The 16446-nt window shown below is 34.1% G+C and overlaps 1 non-coding gene across 1 annotated transcript; it reads left to right on the forward strand.

Moving 5' to 3' along the window:
• The first annotated feature begins 15661 nt into the window (after positions 1 to 15661).
• Positions 15662 to 15768, forward strand: LOC140437941 (U6 spliceosomal RNA). The gene has a single exon (XR_011950422.1). It is a non-coding gene; the product is annotated as a U6 spliceosomal RNA (small nuclear RNA).
• Positions 15769 to 16446: the final 678 nt, after the last annotated feature.

Raw genomic sequence — 16446 nt, forward strand, 5'->3', positions numbered from 1 at the left:
TGAGTTATCTTTAGTCCTAAGTTTATCTTTTAGTAAGCTCGAAAAAAGTTGCTCATTGATCATATTTTTTGATCAGATTTGATACTTAAGCATCTTATTTATGTTTACTAAATGAAAGAAAACTTGAAAAACGTTAAAGGAATCTTAAACAAAGTTACAAACGAAAATATTCACAAAAAAGGAATGGATAAAAGAAATGGAAAAATTTAAAAAGGAAATTCCCAATGGTTTGCTGGTATACCATAGTTTAAAAAACCTAACACTAATAGTAAAAACTTTAAAAAAACAAAATTTTAAAATTATGTAAAATAGATTTATAAATTTTCAGAACGTTTTCGATCCTATCAGATCATCATCAGTGAAAAACGTCTATTTAGTATGAGGTCAGATAACCTTAAATTACATAATTAGAGTAATGAAAAAAGGAAAAAAAAAGCAAAAAAAAATAAAAAAAAAAGAGATATACATTTGGCATTTGTGGACTTGAGAAAGGCATATGACTCTGTACCAAGGTCAGAACTATGAGAGGCAATGTACAAATTAGAAATACAGACGGAATTTATAGAAGCTACAAAAGCTCTGTATAAAGGAAATAAAGTATACATTAAAATGGGAACAAGAATCATAGGAGACTTCACCACAACAAAAAGGCTCCTGCAGGGTTGTTCCACATCTCCAACCCTATTAAAAATATACTTAGAGAAAGCCTTGACTACATGGAAAAGAAAATGCGAAGGCATGGGAGTACCGGTACGGAACGAATACCTATATACGTTAAGCTTTGCAGACGATTAAGTAGTGATTGCACAAGACCAAGACGACCTCAGCTACATGATGAAGAAACTACAAGAAGAATATACCAAGGCTGGCCTAGATATTAACTCGCGAAAACAGGGTACCTATCTACAAGTGAAGAAGACATAGAAGATCTACAGATTGATGACAACGTAACAATAAAAGGAAAGGACAAATTCAAATACTTGGGGTTTATAATCACGAAAAAGGCAACAACAGAGGAAGAAATTACACAAAGATAAGGACAAACAAGAACAGCAATCCGACAACTTAACTCAGTATGGTGGGATAGACACCTAAATATGAAGACCAAAACACAGATTTATAAAACATTAGTGCAAAGTATTATGACATATGGGGCTGAAAATTGGATCATAAACAAGAAAAACAGCAGTAATAGTAGCAACAGAGATGGAATGCCTGCGAAGATGCTGCAGAGTAACAAGAATGGATAGGAGAAGTAATGACGAAATAAAGCAAAGAACATCAATAGAAACAGACATACTAACATACATAGAACAAAAAAACTAAAGTGGTATGGACATGTAAGAAGAACTAGAAACAGCAGATGGATAAAGAGAATAATTGAATGGAGCCCCTTAGGAAGGAGGAAAAGAGGACGACCCTGAAAATCCTGGAAGACCAAATAGACGACGCCATGAGTAAGAGAGGCCTAAACGATGGAGAATGGGACAACAGAGAGAGATGGAAACGGTTGAGCGAGGGAAGGCAGTGAATACTGTGGAATCCCTGAATATATATATATATATATATATATATATATATATATATATATATATATATATATATATATATATATATATATATATACGACTAGAGTACTGCTTAGGAAGAGTTAAAGGTACGGTGCAGCGTACTTAGGCCACACAGCTAGAAGAACAAGGACTATGGAACCATTAGTAGTAGAAGGAAAGGTAAAAGGTAGAAGACTAAGAGGAAGATCTTTAACACGATGGGCAATTCAAATAAAGACTCTGGTGAGAAAATCTCTACATAAAACCGTCCATACGGCGCATGATCGCAGCCAATGGAAACAGCAAGAGTATCCCTTGGATACGATGGTGTTATACTCAGGATTGTATAGTGAATTTAATGCTATTGAAACAAAATGTATATTTAATTAGAATCAAAATTAAAAAGTCATAACAATAGAGCTTAACGGCTTTGTGAAAGATGGAGTAGCAAATAAAATAACTAACTATTTATAGTATATTGGTAACAACTGATGCGATTGCCGACCAAAACAAAATAAATTAAAAAAGTGACAAATTTTGAGATGAAAAACAAATAATAAGACCTAAGTATAAGACCAACTTCTCTAAATATAATTTAATGATTTCAGATGAAAGTAATATTAGATAGTTGATACACCTTGGTATGTAAGTAATCATGACTTTATTATGATTTACATATTCATCTTATTAAAGATGAATTCCAACGAGTTTTGAAGGCACAAAATGAACGTTGCACAATCCACGAAAATGAACTAGTATGGGAACTATACAACAATGGTACAAGTAAATAAGACTATAAAGAACCGGGCCCAGCGTACACTGGGCCGTTAACGACGCTTAAATTTTTATTTTTAGGAGAACGTTTTGAGATCCCTACTAGTACACTACTCTTTTGTAGTTGCTTAAAACCGTTCCAAAGAAGTAGGCGTACTACAAGATATAAAACACTACAACACTTATTTTTTTGCTTATAACTGAACTCTACGAATACACTACTAGAACAGTTAAAGTGCTTGCCACACTATTAAACGAATTCCATCCAGAACAAGGTGTCAGCCATGGATGTATACTGACTCCACAATTATTTAGCATGAATGGCGAGCATATTATGACAGGAGCGCCTGAAAGATGGGAAAAGGGCATCTCAATAAATGGCCGATAATAGGCCATAGGCCTATAAAAATTCTAGGTTGTTTAACTAAACAACCTAGGTTTTGCAGACAACACAGCTCTTCTTGCAAATAGTCACGAGAAGTTCATTGATCTCGTACGACTTCAAAATGAAAGTCAAATATTTGGCCTGATATTGAACATATATAAAGATCATGAAAGTGGATAGACTATGTAACAACTATCCACATATAATCACAATTAACAGGTTTGAGGTTGTGAGTTAATATTTATACCTGGGATCACTGATCACAAACACAGGTCACTACAGAAAGAAATAAAACATAGATCTAGCACAAGTCGCCGTAGAAAAGATGGCCAAAATATGGAAAGACTATTAAATTTTACGAACTCAAAAAAAGAGGTTGATCAGCTGCTTAATATTCCCAATAATGACATACGGATGTGAATCTTGGACGCAACAGCAAACAGCTATCCAGCAAAGTCCATTTCCAACAATTAAAATACTTTGGACATGTTATGAGAGCAGACATAAAAAAAATTGGAAAGACTTATTATCCAAAAAAAGGTAGAAGGCCTAATATCATGAGGAAGATGCTCAGCAAGATGGATCGATCAAATTACAGGAATATGCAAAATACTTATGCATGCGTTAAAAGAAATGACCACAGACAAAGATCTTTAAAGACGGACAATAAACGACATCCTGATGACCACTACAGTCCCTCCGGGGGGTCAAGATTGAAGAGACAGAGACAGAGAGAGAGAGAGAGAGAGAGAGAGAGAGAGAGAGAGAACCGTTCTAACCATAAGTGTATCTTTATATAAAATTTAATATATTCATGTTTTAAATCAATTTACTAATGGTATTTAATTAATGCCTTAATATTCATAAATATCTACGTCCCTGTTTTTCACTTTTTACTGACGAGCTTTTTATTACGAAAGGTATTGTTTTTTAATTAGCGGAACGACGGGGCATTTTCTGGGACTTTCGGTGAGCTTTTTAGAGCCAAACTTGTTGGAAACTTCCGGCGTGCTGGGTAGAAGCTTTGTGTTAGAAGTGTTTGTGGTTCCTTTCATTAGCTTATTTGCACGAAGAAAGGAAAAACTCTCGGAGGTAAATTGAATGTTTGAATACAAGCGGTCGGTGGTAGTTAGTGGTATTGATTATGGTGTAATGAAATGAATAGGTGTCGACTTAAGTTAAAATTTTACACTACTATTTCATCGCAGAGAATGGTAAATTTTGGTATATAATGTGTTTAAATAGTATGCATTGTTTCATCAAGCTACAAAATTTTGTGACTTAATGAAATGATTTATTAATAGTATGAAAGCTAGCTTGATTTTACCAAACAAAAATTTTAAATTCATTTTTTAGGTACGTACTTAACTGGTAAAGACATTTTATTCTCCAACTCTAGACTTTAACTCCCATAACCAAATATGGGGTTCGAATTATACTTCGGCTAAAAGTCGAATAATAGAAAAGATAATCAATTCAAAAAATCTAAATATAGGTAACGATGGAAGACCCGCTAGGTTTGACATTCACACAGGAAATTCGTCAGCAATCGATTTCACTATATGCGAACCAACTATAACACCAATATTAATAAGTAACGTTATTCCTTATTTGTATGGTAGTGATCAATAACCAATCAAAATCTCTTTTCAGTAACATAATACAAAAATAAATAGCTTCATTACTCAGAAATGGAATCTAAAAACGCTAACTTGGAGAAATATAGTGAAATGATAGAAGCGAATATCAGTCACCTACAACAATCACTCCCCTACACAAATACCATTCTCAGACATAGATAATGATTGAAACACATGCATTTCACTAATCACAAACGCTGCAAAAGAACATATAGGTATGATCAAACCGTTACTAAAATTTACTCCTTTACCGTGGTGGAATGAAGAATGTAAAAAAACTGTTAAGTTTTATAAAAATTCTTTTAAAAAATTTAAACGAAACAAAACATAACACAATTTAATTGAGTATAATAAACTAAGAGCACAAGCAAGATATATTATGAAGAACAGCAGAACTCAATCTTGGAACGAATTTGTATCAAGTATGACCAGTTTTTATTTCTGAAAAATGGCTTTGGCAGAGCCAATTAGCTGGTTGGACTGGTTTGTGTTTATTGTTAAAATCGACTGAATTTTAATTATTATTAATTGCAGATTCATAGTCAAAATTTTCTTGTTATCAGTTATCAATGTTAGTACTACATATACCTAATATTTTATGGATACATAAGTTTTGTTTTGATATATTTTTATTTTGTTTTTTTTTTTTATTCTTTTATTATCTTCTCGTTTTTTTTGTTTTGTTATCTTTTTTTTTGTTATATTGCTCTTTTTTGTTTTTTGCTTTCTTTTTTTGTTTTTTGCTTTCTTCTTTTGTTTTTTTTTGTATTTTTTGTATTTATTTTTTTGTTTTGTGTTCTATTTCTATTTTCTTATTTCTTTTATGTTTTTTTTATTAATTTGTGATATTAAGGTTTATTGGAAAACAACACTTAGAATTTATTAATTCCTTATAAAGTTCGTTTATATTATTAATATGTAAATCACATTCTAATAGAATATGTGTTAGATCGCTTATTTTGCCACAAGTACAATTGGGAGTATTTGATAAGCCGATTGCATCTTTTGACCCATCAGTAAAAATGTACCGATAATTTGTCCATTTTTCTTTAATAATTATATCAAACATTTTTGGGAGTAAATGTGAGTTTAAGTAACATATCCTAACCCTTCTAGAAAATAGTTTTTTGCCATTTCACCGTAGTAGGGCGGAATTTGGCTTTTATAGGGAATAATGTTATATTTTACCGTACTTAAATAGCTTTCTACCAACCGTATAGATTTTTTAGTTCTCCAGTAGGTACCTATGGGTGAGGTCTAAAACTGATAGCTCATTAAGATCTTGAAGGTATTTACAATTTTTGGACATAATTCGGACTGTAAATTTGTCGCTAAGGAATTGGCGGCGTAAATGCAATGCAGGTTCCACCGCTTCATTTTCCATTATTTGGACTGGAGTGGATTTTAAGTAACCTAAGCATAATCTCAGACATTTATTTTTTTAAACTTCAAGTTTGTTTAGATATGTATTGGCCGCTGATCAAAATAAATGTTACGGTAAAACATCAAAGCAATATTTGGATCTGCTCCCCAATTTGTTTTACAGAAAGCTCTTAAAATGTTTATTGAGATTTCTGATTTTTTAATAATTTGATGAGTGTGATCTTTCCATAACAATTTCCTGTCTAGATAGGTACCAAGATACTTAATACAGTTTTTTATAGGGAAATTAAATTTTCCCACATTAAGATTGCTTTGTGGAACTCTATGTTTTTGTGAAAAGTAACACACCTCAGTTTTTGTGTCAGAGATTGATAATCCTATTTCTTTATAGTACTGATTTACAATTTCTAATGTGACTTTCAAATTGTCCTCATAGGTACTTAACAATTTTCCTGCTGTATATAAAACATCATCAGCATATTGAAGAATTTTTGTATGGTGGAGTATACTAACTTCAAAATCTATGTTGTACAGGATATATAAAATTAAGCTTAAAATACTCCCCTGTGGCAATCCAATATTAGTAAATCGGGGGTATGAAAATTCCTCATTATTAATTTTTAAAATAGTTAGTCTGTTAGAATATAAATATTTTAAAAAGAGAGCAAATGATCTAGGGATTCCAATATACAACATTTTTTGGTAAAGAATGGCTAAATTGACAATATCAAAAGCAGCAGAAATGTCAAGGAACGCAGCTGCTGTAGACTTATTTGATGTAAAATTAAGCTGAATTGAAGTAACTAGAGCAGTGTTGCAACTTGAATGGACCTAGACTTGCGAAAACCATATTGGGAACTTGGAAGTATACCATCGTGTTCTAGCCAATGTTCAAATCTATGTTTAATTATTCTTTCAAATGTTTTTAAAAGACATGAAGATTAAGAGATAGGTCAATAAGAACTTGGATCACGTTCTGGTCTGCCAGGTTTTTTAATCGGAATTACCAGGTACTCTTTCCAACTATTTGGTACTGGTGTCTTATTTGTCCAAATATTGTTGAAAATGTTTACTGGTGAAATTAAATATTCTATAGGTAAGTTGTATAACAGCGAATATGACACATTGTCAATACCTGGAGAAGTATTATTTCTTTGTTCAAGGGTTCGATGCAATTCCCATAAATGAAAATTTTCGTCTAAATTATGATTTTGTCTGGGTACTGTTTGGATAAGTTCTTGTAGAGTGTCGTCATTTGGAACCCATGCCGGGGCAATTTTTTCATGGAATTTCTGCAACCATGTATCTTCTAGATCAATAGGTACTTTGTTGGCTTTTTTGCGGTTTTTAAAACAATTAACTTTTCGCCAGACATCTTTTATTGGTGTTCTTGAGTTTAGGCTTTCGCAAAATCAATCCAATTCTTCTTTTTCTTCTGTTTGAAGATTTTCTTTGCAATAGCATCTAGTCGTTTATACTTCATTAGGTTTTGGAGCGTTGGATTCTGGTTAGAATTTATAAACGCATGTTTTCTATTTTCCGCTGCTAACTGCCAAAAATTGTTCCACCATGGTTTGGGAATATGACCTTTGTTTTTTTCTTTAATGAAAGAATATTTTGGGATAGCGACGTTGGTTGCCTGGTTTATATTTGTCAACAATTTTTCGTAGATTAATGGTATTTTCATTGTTTCCAAAGTAGTGGTATACATCATCCAATTGGCTCTGCTAAGGTTCCATATTCTATGTTTTCTACTGGATGTGGCTTCTGCTTAGGAGAAACTTTGCGATGAAAAAATAATAAGCAAATGATTAGATCAAAAGTATGAACAGTTGAAAACAGTATAAACCGCAAATCACAATAGACGAAATAAAACTAGCCCGAAGAAAAGCTAAAAACAGCAAATCTCCAGGTAAAGATTATGTAGTTACTGATGCAATCAAAATCGAAGGCACTTGCCTACTTAAGAAAATAAAAAACCATTTTAACATGTGGTTTTGGACAGTAATATACCCGATAAATGGCACAGTGCTGAAGTAATTCTATTGTACAAAAAAGTAGATCCCCATGAATTAGAAAACTACAGACCTATAAGTCTTCTTAGTCATCTATACAAACCCCATACAAGAATAGTAACGAATCGTCTTGAGAAAAAACTTAATTTCTATCAGCCAATAGAGCAAGCGGGATTTCGTACCGGATTTGGAACAAATGATCACCTACAGAGCGTTAAAACGGTGATAGAAAAGACTATCGAATACAATCGACCACTCATTCTGGCTTTTGTAGATTTCCATAAAGTCTTTGACACGGTAGAATTTGACAAAATCCTGGAAGCACTACAAGCATGCTGCATTGACTACCAATATAAAAAGTTAATTTACAATACATACAAGAACGCAACTATGTCGGTGAAACTACATAAAAATAATCATATCCCAGTCGGCAGAGAGCAGACTGACGATCTCAAAAAAATGTCAAGAAATTGGATGAAAAGTGCTCAAAATAGAGCACCATGGACAAAAATGGGGGAGGCCTATGTCCAGCGGTGGACGCAAAGGGATAGGTGATGAAGATGAATGAAGATGTGCTTTCATTTTGATTTTGCATAAGACTCGACTTACACGGAAATCGAGACTCATCATTTGACACAGTTGCATTATATTTCTCATCCTGCTGGACTAGTTCTTGTTACCACTGCGATGTCACCCCCTGTATATTTTGTTCAATCTTACTCTTTAATTACATGAATTAAGAATGGCGGATTCTACCACTGAAAATATAATAAATTTTTTAAAGCTAACAAAATACTCAAACTGAAGTAACCCTACAAAAAAAAATGGTACAGTAGACGATACTGTAGACTAGTGCGAAGCTTCATATTTTCTTTTAGAAAATTTTAGAATTAAATTTCGTTGCTGGTTGTTGCATTTTAAAGGCAAACAGTAGTTTATATACCCAGATCATTAGAATTTTTATCAATTTTTTACATCAATACATCTACACCATAATTAAATTAACTTAGGTTCACTACATTTTTCTTAACCCTTTGGTAACGGGAAACTGATATATCCGCGAAATCATAACGAGTCCGATACCCGGCAGACGTATAAGTCCGCAGGGACAGATGATGCACTTCGAGACGGAAAACGTATTAATCAGCGTATGGATAACTTGATTGACTGTGATCATTCACGTAACAGAGCACCAACAAAATATCAATAGTGGGGATTGCAAGCATCGATTCTTACTAGCTCCGATACGGGTCGATACACTGATTTTGCGTCAGTGAAGTCATAACTTCGTAGGCATACGCATTGTATTTGCACGTTTTTTCACAATATGTTTCGTAAAAAGGGTTTATCTAAAGAAGAATTATTAGAACTTGCTTTTAACAGTGATTCAGACGAAAACATTGATGATGAATCAGAGAAAAGCTACGGGTGGGAAAATATTTGCCATCCGACGTGCAGTGATAGTGAGAAAAACCATGACAGTTCAGAAAGTGACACCGAACTCGTTGTTCCTGATATTCCACAACCCAAAAGACGAAAAACAAAACAAAAAGAATCGGATCCTTTCGAGTGGCAAGAAAAAAATATTGCTCCTACAATACATAATTTTTCAAACGATGACTCTGGATGTTGTATTGAAGCATTGTCGGACGCTCCATCTGTTCTACAAGTGTTTGAAGCCTTTTTTACACAAGAGATAATGGAAAAAGTCGTTGAACAAACCAATATATTCGGTGGTAATGCCAATTCTGGAATGCCTGGCCCTCCTCACATGAAAAACTGGCAAAACACAGATATTGATGAGATGTATGTTTTTATTGCCGTATCTTTGCTCATGCCACAACTAAAAAAGCTAATTGTGACAGTGTTGCCAACAGTGATTATTGGACCAAAGATACTTTACTAGAAACACCAACATTTCAACAGTGTATGCCTCGAGATAGATATTTTCAGCTTCACCTATTGAGAAATATCCACTTTTCGGATAACAATAACTGTAACTTAAATAACCGTCTTGTGAAAATTAGAAGCATAAGTGACTATTTTAGGAATATTTTCACGAAAAACTTCTATCCATTTGAAAATATTTCCATAGATGAAAGCCTTATGTTATTTAAAGAACGTATCTCGTTTCGCCAATATCTTCCGAAAAAAAGGCATCGTTTTGGAATTAAGTTTTCTGTTGCCGTTGATTGTGAAACCGGTTATATATTAGATTTCATAATATATACCAGAGCGGATACATATATAACTCAGTATTCTGAGAATCTTGGTATATCTGGAAACATCGTTATGACACTGACCGTGCCATATTGGAATAATGGCCACAACATTTACATGTACAACTGGTATAGAAGTCCATACTTTTCTACTGACAAATCTTTGGCACTCAAATGGAAAGATAAAAGAGAAGTTGTAATGTTGACAACCATGCATGAAGCTTATATATCTAAAACCAAAAATAGCAGAAACCAAGATGTTGAAAAACCTGAATGTATTATCGCGTACAATATGAATATGGGTGGAGTCGACAGAACAGACATGCTCCTACGTTCTACTGAAGGAAAAACGTGAAATGGTACAAAAAGGTCTTTTTTCATATACTTGACCTGGTTGTACTCAATTCACATGCTATTTACAAAGTCAAAACTGGGAAAAACATTCCCCTATTGGATTTCCAGAGGGATTTGGTGAAACAAATTTTACAAAAATATAAACAAAGCACTCCTCGACTGTCACGAAGTAACAGACCGAATGCTGGTGATAATCCATTACGGTTGGTAGAAACACATTTTCCTACGCTGTATCCGTTACGAGAAAACAGGCGACCTTTGTCAAAAAGATGTGTCGTTTGTTCCAAACGCAAAGTTAGAAAAGAGACAAGGTACTTGTGTTAAAAGTGTAATGTGCCTTTGTGTGTAGTAAGTTGTTTTGGACGATATCATACAATTTTAAAATTTTGAGTTCTGTACTGTTGAATTTGTTTCAAAATTAGAATTAATGTTTTTTTGTGCACATTTTTTTGGTTATTTTGCTTCTTTATGAATTTTTAATTCAAATAAAAATGATTTTTTTAGTAACTAACTTGTTTCTTTTTCTAATAACGCCAATACGAACAGAAAAATAAATAAAAATGAATATATGTAATTACCACCATAATTACTGATTGTGACCGGGAAGCGGATTAATCGGCAACTGTTGACTTTGCCCGTACTGGGAAACTACTACGTTTCACCTAATGCCGGCTCGAAGGGGTTAAAGTAGTAATAATAAAATCAAAATAAATCTTTGTACTTTACTTAATAGTTTTTATTAAATTTTAGTCAATAAAATATTCCTCAGTACAAATTAAAAACACGATTTAGGAACTAATAAAGCTTCTAATGACAGTCCGTCATTATTAGGCGGCGTAAACGTCAAAGCAACATATTTCTGGGATTTCGTCGAAAACCGGGATCAAAAGAACCGTGTCGACCTCACCGATCGGTCGGGCCAGTTCTTAAGCGTGTGCCGGAATAGTTTACAACATCCATCCAATAACACAAAATATTATAAGGCTGTCCCTGAAAAAGTATTATGTGACAGGCCCATTTAGAAGTTCTAGGAAATTTTGTAGTGATTATGGTTATATCGGCGACTTGTTAACTTAATTTGTGGGAGAGTTAATTTAGAGATAATGTGTTTGCAACATGTGTTGCAAAACAGAGGGCTATTAAGGAAATTGTAGCATATTTATCTTTATACACTAAAAATGCAAGGTCAAAAAATCGAGAAATAATTATTATTAAATTAAAAATCTATGTCAGTCAGATTAAGAATAAGAGGGGCTCGAAATTTAGTCCGTTCCATTAGTTTTTTCCCTTAGTCAAAGCAATGCTGGAAGTGTCTTCTTTTGTTAGAGCTTTTAGGAGCTCCGCCGTTTTTCGCTTCACCTCTTCCATCGACTCGAACCGGATTCCTTTTAAGGCGAACTTGAGCTTTGGAAACAGGGAAAAGTCACTAAATCAGGGTGCTAAAATCAGGCGAGTACTGCAAGTACCCGCAAGTACAAACAACGCTTCACAGACAGCCCGTTATGGGCAGGTGCGTTGTCCTAGTGCAAGATCCACGGCTTGTTTTTCCACAACTCCGGCCGTTTCTTACGAACTCGCTCTCGCAGCGTTGCCAAAACTTTCAAATAGTAAGTTTGGTTTACAGTTTGACCCTCTGAAACCCATTCAGCCAATGCCGTTAATGTCGAAAAAAATGATTAGCATGGCTTTACATTTTGATTTCGACATCCTTGCTTTTTTCATTCTTGGCGATGCAGGAGTTTTTCAGTGCATGGATTGTCGCTTAGTTTCAACATCGTATTTGAATATCCAGGTTTCATCGCAAGTGATGATGTTTTCCATTAATTCAGGCTCTTCATGTAACCTCTCAAGAAAATCTGAGCAGATCTGTTGACGGACAAGCTTTTGGTCAAGGGGCAAATTTTTTGAGACAACTTCGCACAGACTTTCTTCATGTTCAATTCGGCATGTAAAATTTTTCTGACAGTTTCTTTATCGGCGTTTACAGTCTTAGCAATCATCCGAATGCTCATACGACGATCTCCGCGCACAATTTCATTTATTTTGGTCACTGTTTGCGGAGTTGAAACAGAGACAGGTCGACCTGGACGTTGGTCATCTTTGGCGCTCTCTCGGCCTTCAGAAAACCTTTTATACCATTCGAAAACACGCGCACGAGATAGAGAATTCTCACCATAGGCCTTTTTCAACAAATTATAGCACTCAGTCGGAGTTTTTTTTTTTAATTTAACGAGAAATTTCACTTAATTCGTTGCTCATGTTTTTCGTCACACATTGTTATCGGCACGAGAAAACAACACGTTCTTTTCTAACCTCTATAGAAAAAATACTACTACAGCGACAAAAAATATTTTTTTTGTACTGAAAGAGTAGATAGACACTTCCAGCTATCAAATGCTGCATTCGTTTCCCACTCTTCCCCTCTAGGACGCCTTTTGCGCGGGCAGTCTCGTTATTTAATATCCAGACCTCGTATATGCTAAGCTTTGCCAGTGAATTTTTTGTTATAATTCTACAAGTATACTCTACTTACTAAGATTAATATAATATAAAGTATTATTTAGTGACGGCTCATGTAAAATTATCGGTGATGCACTATTATTTTGAGCGGCAAATGCGAAATTATGAACAACCAAAAAATGTTAGTATAAATTAATATTGCTGGCTACATTTTTACAGCAAACTTACCCATGTACTTAAGGATTCTAGTCAATAGTCCTAGTTTATTAGTAGACATAACTTCACAATACTTCCAAGCATAACACCACTCCAATATAAATAATTGTCTTACACTAAACAGTTTCTAATTAGTACTATTGTATTATAGACGCAGGATTTATAATTAAGTTTAATGCGACCTATTTGTAGGCTTGCAAAATGGTCAATGACGAGTTCATTAAATTTGTGGCAGTTGGATATTAATTGTTTTTCCATAGACAGCATCGTTAGGGCATTGATTCATTATTCTGACATCGTATTCCGTAGAAATGTTTTTATCCTCTTTAGAGTTAAAAAGGATCTCTCTGCTTCTATTATTGTCATAGGAGTTATGCATGCAATTTTAAGGACTTTGAAAATAAATTTGTAAGATTGTGTTCAACAAAGATCTCAAACAATGGCACAAGATCACTCACCGTTCCAAAGTCATTCCTAGCGAATAGTACATATAACTCGGATTTTTATTTTGTGACATCTACCAATGGATACTGTTGCAAATCAATCTTCCGTTTTTCTTTGGGAAAACTAAGGTTGTATTCAGGAAATAATTTGGAATCAAGTAGTGCCGAAAGAAATAAATGCGCCGTGAATGAAAGTCAATCCTCAATAGCGACCCATATTGGATGACAAACCTCCTTCAACTTCACGTTGTTATTTTCCTGGGTTCGTTTCGTTTTTCCAGCCAAAAAACTTGGACCATTGTCGTCAAATATTGTCTTAACTTGATAATTTAAATTTTAAATTCTTGTATAAATATTTGAATTTTTGCAGGGTCTACAGCTCTCATTTGAAGTTGATTATAAAGAATGTCAATGGTCGTCGTAAATTTAACCAGTATTAAAACATTTCGTCTTTCAATAGCATAAGTAAGCCCGAAACTTGCTAAACGGTTTGAGTATCTCGTTCCTTTTCAATGATTTCTTCAAAACCTTGCATGAGATCGTCTTTGTTACTGAAAATTGTAGTTAGAGTTCAACTGTTGAATGTCAAACGAGTATCTGACTTGAACTGGTGCAATGGTTGCATAATAATGGATTAAATGAGCATACGGAAAAGAACGTCGAGTTATTCCTTGACCTCCATTAATTTTGCCTGATATGACCGCGGTGAAAATTGTTTTTTGCTTCTTTTATTTAATTGCGTAATTCTCCATATTTTCTTTGATATGTTACCCTATTGCTAGATGTTTTATTTGTTAGCCATTTCTTATATATTTTGTTTGTTTCTTGTATCATTTCTTTTACGTTTTCTCTCATCCATGGTGGTTCGTGGTGTTTTTGTTGTTGTTCTTTGTTCCTAATACTTTATAAGCAATTTTTTTATTATCGTTTTCAGGTTGTTGTATGCTTGTTCTACATCCATATTTCCTTCCATCTCATTTAGTTCCTTTTCTAATCTAGATTATTAGGTATCTAATTAAAAAAAGTAAATACCATTAGAAAGTAACGACGAACTTCATAAATAATAAACTAGATTTGCCACAAAAAAAAAGTATACAATTTGTAAATAAAAATCGACCTGTTTTTGTGTTTTTCCAAACTCTTGCAAAATGCACTTTCAATAAAATGCATGTTTTGTGGTGTAATACTGACTATAAAATAAACCTAAATATAAACTAAATATTGCAAATTGTGATGTATCTCTAAAATTAAAACTTTTTGCCATTTCCGCAATACCTCACATTGTATAGCACATCCGAAAATATATGAAACCACCGGAAAAGAATATAGATAATATAAAGAGAAATAAGCAGCTGTTTACTATTATTCCACGTCTAGCAGTCAGGACAATTCATCATCTCGAAAATGAACACGGTTAGACTGTGTCGTTAAAATATGAAACATAAGTGTGGACGACCGAAACAACTGCTCTACAACACACTGTAATCTGACAAAGTGTTCAGAGGTGTCAATTCAAAACCACAAGGACCGGCCTTGGTCTACCAGAAAATGCGAATAATTTAAGTTTGCATATTAACTACAGTAATTATAAATTTAATTCAATTTTCTATTCATCTGTGATTTCTGACAAACTGTAAGGTTTTAAAACTTTAGAAACATCACAAGCATGTATATTATGTGGATCTGATTGATCCAGCTTCTCGTGGGCTATCTGTTTTGTTTTTAAAATTAGATACAGGTTATTACAAAAAAATTTCTCATACAATTTTATTTATCAAAGTAAGTCGATGGTTTACTGTAAAAAAAATATTTTTAATGTTGATCTTTCTTTTTTTCTTTCTCCCCTCCCTTTTACCTCATCAGGGTGTCGGATTTGGGCTAAATATTTTAATTTGCATTCACTTATTTTTTCCATTCTTTGCTACTTCCTGCTATTATTTTCAATTCCTCGAGTGATTTTTTTAACTTTTCCCGCCTCTACGACTTGCTGTATCAATTTTTTTCTTGGTCTGCTTCTTTTTCGATTTACAATGTTTTTTGCTTCTTGGACTTTTCTTGTAATTCTTTTGGGTTGCATCCTCATCAGATGCCCATACTAGTTTATTTGTCTCTTTGCTATTTTATTCATTATTTGTTCTTGGTTGACCATTGTCCTAATGGTCTCGTTGCTTAATCTATCCCATTTCGTCTTTCCAACTATCCTTCTTAAATGTCTAATCCCTGTACTCGCTTCGGCGGTACATATACTAAAATTGGAACGATACAGAAAATATTAGCATGGCCCCTGCGCAAGGATGGCACGCAAAATCGTGAAGCGTTCCGTAATTTTGAAGGAGATGGCAAGCGTGTTCTCACAGTTGGACCTTAAAGAGTTCTCCCTCGAACAAATTAGGGAAAGAGAAATAGAAATCACAAAGATCTTGAACTTAGGGAAAAGAGGCTTTGAAAAAATAGAGGAAATCCTAAAAATGGGAAGAAGATAAATAAGGTTACCAAACCGGTAAGAGGAAATAAAGCAGCAGGCGACTTGGTAGTGGTTATAGAACCTGGACTTTTCGGTAAGGGGGAAAGTTTCCACGAACTAATAAAGAAAAAACCGAACCTTTGAATATGCACTAAAGGTACATATAGATCAGGACAAGTGAAATACTTCCAACTTAATATTATGACCACAATTACAAGGAAGGGCCAGGAGGAGGAGAATCAAGGAAGCCGTCAGACCATTTTTATGGTCCCTGTGGAAAAAGGGGAGACGGAAATGGACGGGGAAAAGAGACTACTGGCAATTTTGTCTAAATTAAGGGAAGACATAGAGAATGTAGGGACAAGAGAGGCATCCCTAAACGTAGTGGACTGCTACAGAGGTAGGAACCTAAGAAAACTCCTTGAAGTCACCTTTAGAGGTATGGACCTCTACCTCGTGCTGGAGGAGTATGAACAAGAAGAAAATAAGAATGCGAAGGATCGTCCATGGAACCCACGAGTGCAAGATGGACCTATCAGAATG

This window comes from Diabrotica undecimpunctata, chromosome 3 (genome assembly GCF_040954645.1).
Source record: "Diabrotica undecimpunctata isolate CICGRU chromosome 3, icDiaUnde3, whole genome shotgun sequence".
NCBI lineage: Eukaryota > Metazoa > Arthropoda > Insecta > Coleoptera > Chrysomelidae > Diabrotica > Diabrotica undecimpunctata.